Consider the following 7,158-nt stretch of genomic DNA (forward strand, 5'->3'; position numbering starts at 1 on the left):
AACTAAGGCTTTTCTTTGGAGAGATTGAAAAAATAAAGCATGCTCAAAGTCACATTTAGATTATGGCAATTTTTAGATCATACGATTATTCCATGTTCCTCCCAAGTTAAAAACATATGTATATATTTGTGTGTATATAACATATACAGAATATTAATATGCATATACTTTAGAAACATATGAATGCTTATATAGCAAACAAAATTTAATATTACTAAATATATTGTTATATACAAATTTTGTGTATAAAAGTATACGTAAAATATCCAAATATTTAATTAGGGGTTGAATACTTTTTTTCTTTCCCATGAATTTTATTTCTTTATTTTTAAACGTTTATTTGTTTTTGAGAGAGAGAGAGACAGAGCACAAGTGGGGGAGGCGCAGAGAGAGTGGAAGACACAACAGAATCTGAAGCAGCTCCAGGCTCTGTGCTGTCAGCACAGAGCCCGATGCAGGGCTCGAACCCACGAACCGGTGAGATCATGACCTGAGTGGAAGTTGGATGCTTAACTGACTGAGCCACCCAGGCGCCCTTGAATACTTCTTTTATAAATTATGTTGGTATATAAGGGAGTACAAAACAACCTGAAAATCCTGATAGCCTGATTAAGGGATGATTGTCTGCCACAGTTTATGCCCGTCACACAGATGTGACCTATATGTCTCACAGAAGGATCTGCTCCCTGCCATCAATTCCACTCTGGGTCAGGTTGAGGAGGAAGCCACTCTCTGGAGCATTACCAGCCAACATGATAGAAAGAGAGGTGTCACAGGGACACCAGTGACAGAAGGGGAGGGCTTCTGCCCAGAAGTGACATGCTCTCCTATATTAACATGTCATGCAGCTGACTTCCGGGGGACCAGAACATATCACTCTCCCTTGAGAGCTGGGATAGCCAGATCCTGAGGGACACACTACAGTGCCCATTGGGCTACACTGGATTGCTTGAGATTACTAAGAAGGAAAGGCAGCGGGCACTTGAGCCAAATGATCTCACCAGGTAACAAAACTCAATGCCACACTGTCAGAACAACTCACTCATCTCCAGTGACATAGTAATTTCCCTAAATTTCAGTGCAGGCATTGAGAATTCATTTTTATAGTGGAATAGTAAAACATCCCATTTTGGGGCGGTGTTCAGAAATCAGTGAAATTGGTGATTAAGGTAGAAAGGTTCTTTTCTTACATACACACATCAGGTTCATCTAGTGACCTTTTATAGGCTGCCTATAATTTCTCTGAGAGCAGGAACTGGTAACTGACCTCTGTCTCCCAACCACTTAAGACTCACTGAGCAAAGAGTAAATGCCATTTAGTCCAACTGCGACTTTTAATAAAATAGCTAACAACCCTGAGAACTCCTTTGTGTTTTATTTTATTACTGAAATATTATTTATTAGTCTTTCCTCTCCCTGAAACAATCCATTTGGACAAGGTGCTCACCCTGTCATCTGCAAAGTGGCAGGGCCCTCTCTCTGATGTCCCTCCCCAATCTAAGCCTTGATTCAGGCTTTCTTGTGGCTCAGTTCTACAAATTAACAACTGCAATAATTCCTAATTTTCCACTGAATTGCAGAAATAGAAAAGCAATTAACTTGGATTTCTGTAGCCCTGTTGATCATTTTTAACCTACAGTATCCTACCCTATACAGACTCTTCAGACCCCGCCATCATCTAGAAATGAGCACCTGACTGGCTCAGACAGTAGAGCATGTGACTTGATTTCTGGGTTGTGAATTCAAGCCTCACGTTGGGTGTAGAGATTCCTTTAAAAATAAAATCTTAAAGAAAAATTAAAATGCCACTTTGAGAGGCAACTGGGTGGCTCAGTTGGTTAACCGTCCAGCTTTGGCTCGGGGCATGATCTTACGGTTCGTGGGTTCAAGCCCTGCATTGGACTCTGTGCTGACAGCTCAGAGCCTGGAGCCTGCTTCGGATTCTGTGTTCTCCTCTCTCTCCACCTCACACCTGCTTGCATTCTCTCTCTCTGTCTTTCAAAAAAGAATAAACATTAAAAAAATTTTAAAAATAAATAAAATGCTACTTTGACTCTAACTTCTGGAGACTTCCTCAAAAGTGATTTTTTTCCTTCGTTGGTACAGATAAATCCTTCATTCATTGCATCTATATTCGGTATGTAGAAAAATGAAGTGACACAATTCTCTCACTTTGTGAAGTGCCCTGAATTCCTGTTTAGAAGAACCTAAGCTTGACGATAGGTCTTTGCCACATGACCTTTCTTACAGGAGAAGAGAAACAATTATATTAATTAAAATTAAAATTAACTTAATTAAAACAATAGATTAAATGATAAATTAAAATATATTAAATTATAAATAGCTAAAATACCTCAAAATGTCTCTTTAGTTGTTTCCTTATGAAGTACATATTCTATCATGTATTACAGTTTATTAGACAGATAAGCTGGACAAAACTTGCTGATTTGCAATAATATTTAGTCCACACACCCTTCTAAACTCCCACCTCCTACTCCTGATTTTCTCCAACATTAGCGTAAGGTCAGCTCACAGTACATGGTCATTGTACATACACCATCCATTGAGAAGGAAGGTCCCTCTTTCTTTATCCTATAATAGGACTCTATTTGTCCCAAATAATTTTTAATTGATATATGTATATATCAATATCTATCTATCTATCTAGAATGTCAGTCATGATAATGGTATAAACATGAGCTGCGATAAACATTTGTGTTTTTTGGAAAAAAATCAAAATGTGCTAATATTTGAAATATGCTAATTTATAGTGAGGTCTATCATCATATGCAGTTATGACCTCTGGACCGAAATCTATCTACAAATGCACATGCACACCCATGAGGTGAGTGAGGATAAGCTGGAGAGAGAAGGGAAGATAGGAAAACCAAGGACGAGAACCATACCTAATGCCTCATTGGCATTAGCATCCATTAACCAGGAAGGATGCAGCTGTGAACTTGAATGCCTGCAGTAGCCACAAAGATCCATGGACTGGAGAATCCAGCTTGGTGGTATCAGTGTGAGCTGGAGACTTAATGTCCTTCCTGAAGGGGGCAGTTATCACCCAGCAAATTGCCATCTCACTGCAAGAAGACACAGTTGGCCAGCACATCCCATTTTTCAAGAGAAACACAAAATCTGGGGCTCCTGGGTGGCTCAGTCGATTAAGCGTCGGGCTTTGGCTCAGGTCACGATCTCGAAGTTCCTGAGTTCGAGCCCCTGCGTCGGGCTCTGTGCTGATGGCTCAAAGCCTGAAGCCACTTCAGATTCTGTGTGTGTGTGTCTCTCTCTCTGACCCTCCTCTGCTCTCTCTCTCTCTTTCTCTCTCTCTCAAAAATAAACATTAAAAAGAGAGAGAAACACAAAATTCATATTTTAAATATGAAATCTCCTGAGTTTTAAATGTTTTCGTTAATTCAGTTAAAATAAATACTGAGTAGGCCACACAAGCCACATCCTGAACTTGGTCTTCAGGCCACCAGCTGTAACTCTGAGGCTAATGCTTCCACTTATAACTGTCCCCGAGACAAGCAGGGATACCTTAGACAAAATTATTTAATCTCACTTTTAAACCTTAAACATGGGCAAAGCATTGTGCAGTATCCAGAAACTTCCTACAAGATCCTTTGCAAAGTAATTAACAAACATCTCAACAATGCCACAAACTAGCATTCAGAAATGTGATCTTGCTTTTTAAGCATTACATAACCCTCAACCCTAGAGATAATGAAGAATACTAATGACATATAATGCTAATAAGAATACTAATGACAAATGAATGCTTCAGCAGCTTTGTGCTAGCATATTATCCCTGAAAAAGAAGCAGTTTCTTCCCTACTCTGCCAGAGATAGCTCTCAACTCAGAGTCAAATGCAAGTAACTTGACTCAAAGGGAGAGAATAAATGGCTGAGGAAACCAAGAAATGCTGCCAGGAGCTTCCCCTCACCCCCGCCCCCGGCAGCAGGCCTACTGAGGTCACCGACCCTCACCTTACAGAAATAGGTGATGCCCGTTCACAGTCCAAAATTGCAAAGGTATAAAAGGACAGTTGAGAAATATGCTTCGGTCCAACCCCTGACCCCCAGCTACCTAATACTCCTCCCCAGAGGCAACTCCTTTACTGAACTCTTTCATCTTCTTAAAATATATCTTCAGAAGAACTGTTGAATGCATGGACATTGAAATGGAAACCTAGTTTAGAAATGCGTGCCTTTTTGGAATTTCAGGATTGGGAGGGACCTGGTTCAGTCCTTAATTCACAGCCTCCCCTAGCATCGCTCCTGCATAGCGAGCTTTCTAAGGATGAGAAACCATTCCATTCCGAGGCAGCTCATTCCACTTTTCAATAGCTCTCGTAGTTTATAAAAGATTATTTTTAAAAATTTTGAAATCTGCCCATCTGGTGTTTTTCCTCATCAATCCTTGCTTTGCCCTCAAAGGCCAGAGAAAACAGGTGGTCCAAGACCTCTTGCCTAAGAAGGAACGTAAAGTATTTGAAGTCCTCCTTTCTTTATTCTGTCAAATAACTTGTTTCTCTTCCCTTTCTACAGGGTGTATGGTTGCAGAGGACTCACCACCACATTCCTTCTAGAAAAGATTAAACTCTTAGTTAAAATACTGAGAAAGCTCTTCTAAGAAGAAGACTGCTCATCAGAGGAAGAAAAAAGTTTCCGATTTGTATCTGGCCAAGAGAACGAACAGCCTGTGTTATGAAAATTGATAGACCATATGAGATTTAACGTGGGAAGTACTAGTGTGTCAGTACATACTTGCCAATATGGTGTGCATGGAAGCTTTCTCCAGAATCTTTTGCTCAAGCAGAAATTTTGGTTGTAAGTTCTCTAAGAACTTTCCAAGATAGTCTAAAATATCTTTGGAGTCCTGATGTCTCCATTTGAAATGTAGTATTAGAGTGACGGAGACCCGGCCTGGATTTGGGTTCAAGGCTGGCTTCATGACTAGCAAATCTTACTTTGGGACTTTGGGGAAATTATTTATTTAATCTCTCCAAGCCAGTGTCATCTTCCTGTAAAAGGCAAACACAGTACAACCTAACTAATGGGTAATCAGATGAGCTAATTTCTGATTAGTACTTAGCATGGAGTTGGGGCTGTCTCCCTGCTATTCCTATGGTGGTGGTGGTGGCAGCCTTTGCCCGAGATGTGGCCCAGGCTATGCCGTGGGAGCACTCTCTGCAGAGACTGAGTGCCTGAGAACCCTTCATGCAAGGCCCCGTCTGGGCGAAGCTGTGCTCTCTTAAGAGGATATCATTTCTGCAGCTTGGCCATATAGTTTCCCACTTTAGAAATAACGCATTATCTGTACACTCCCTGTACCTGCCAAAGAGCACAAACTCATCTGGAATGTCACCCCTTCCATCAAAAACTCAGGGGAGAAACTGAAACTTCAGACAGGTGTCCCGCTAGGATGCAAAAGTCATCCATGCCTCCCCATTCCTTGGGATCAACCCAGGATCAGATTGTATGCCTGAAGTGTCCCACTGCCTCCTTGAGTAATTGTTTTCATAAAGCTTTGCTTCCTGAGATGCCATCAGATCATATCAAAGGTTGTTGGAACAAAATAGCTCTCTAAAGCTTGGTACTATTACAAAAAGGTGGCTAGGAAAGAACTCTAAAGTCTGTATACATTGTCTTCTTTCCAGGAGTCCATGGAAGAAATTGCTATGCAGTCTTAAAATTTAGTTGTAGGTTTAATTGATTCATGTTGTAACCAATGACAATATGATTTGTGCTACCCATCATATTTTCTTGACAGACGCCTTAGAGCCAAATCTGTGGCCTTGTTAAGTAAACGCATGGGACTTTGTTGAGCGCAAATCTTCTGCAAGACTCACTTCCAGCTTCATTCCATGTTCTCCTGTGGTGTTTCTGGTCTGTTCTCCTCCATTTTGGGACGCTTCCGTAGTTGTGTTTCNGAATCTTCATAGTCTTCCTCATCCGGGGGCTGAGTGAGTTCAGAAGGCTCAGTGATCTTGATTGGTTAAAACAAAGGAATAAACAAGAATGACTCTAAATTCAGATTATGTGTGTGTGTGTGTATATATATATGTATATGTATATGTGTATATATGTATATGTGTATATATATATGTATATATGTGTATATGTATATATATGTATATGTGTATGTATATATGTATATGTATATGTGTACACACACACACATACATATAGGTTCTATAGATGGTAAGGAGCCCTGTGCTCTGGACCGCTCCTCCAGCGACAAAGTTCTGGGCTTTACCTCCACTTACCTCAGGTTAGTAATTCCTACTTAAAGCTGAGCTGAACCAGGCCCGAAAGTCACGAGTGAATCTTGTGAGGAGAGGAGGGAATCTGGTTGTAGGAAGGGGCCCGCAGGTATCTGTCAGGTCTTGGAAGGAGCAATGAGAACAGACAGTACTCTGAAAAAGAAATGTAGCTCAAGTTTCCGCTGCCGCAGAAAGTCTCACTTCTTCGGGCCAAACCCTTCGTGAATTTCCCTGGCGCTTCTGCTCCAGAGCAGTGTGTCTCCTGTAGTGTTTGTGTTGAATCTTTATTACAAGCGCTCGTCGTTTGCAAAGTAATTAACACGCATGTTTGCTTTTCAGGTCCCGGTGACTGGTTCCGGGCATACGAAATGCTGGGGACTCGGTACTTATGCATCCGTTCAACTAATATTTTCCAAGGCCCGTCTCTGAGCCAGGAGTTGGGTGCCCTCAATTCCAGCAGATTTCTAGGGTGCTTGGCGGGATGGGAAAGGCCCGGAGACTTGAGAGTTCGCGTCTCCGCCGCCTGGCACTCTCGTCACGCGGGCGCAGCGTGGGCAGGCCAGCCTCTGACCCCCAATAGGGTCCCGGGGTGCTGTGGAGGTGTTGGGGGCCAGAATAAAGGGATGGGTTTCCACTCCTGCCATTACCCGGCCTCGGGCCTCAGGCTCGGCCAGTTTGCCCGGAGCTGGTACAAGTTTGCTCCGCAGGTTGGACGAAAGGCGGAAATGGGTACAAATCTGGCTCCACGGAGGCTGGGTCCCTGAGGAACTGCGAGTCCACGAGCACCGGGTCCGGAGGAACAGCGCAGGGAACGTCTCCACTCGCAAACCAGCTCCTGAAGGCACCCGCGCGGCTCCCGGACGCCCCCTCCTCCCGCCACCCCAGC

The sequence above is a fragment of the Crocuta crocuta genome, unplaced genomic scaffold, assembly GCF_008692635.1.
Source record: "Crocuta crocuta isolate KB4526 unplaced genomic scaffold, BGI_CrCroc_1.0 scaffold751, whole genome shotgun sequence".
Classification (NCBI taxonomy): Eukaryota; Metazoa; Chordata; class Mammalia; order Carnivora; family Hyaenidae; genus Crocuta; species Crocuta crocuta.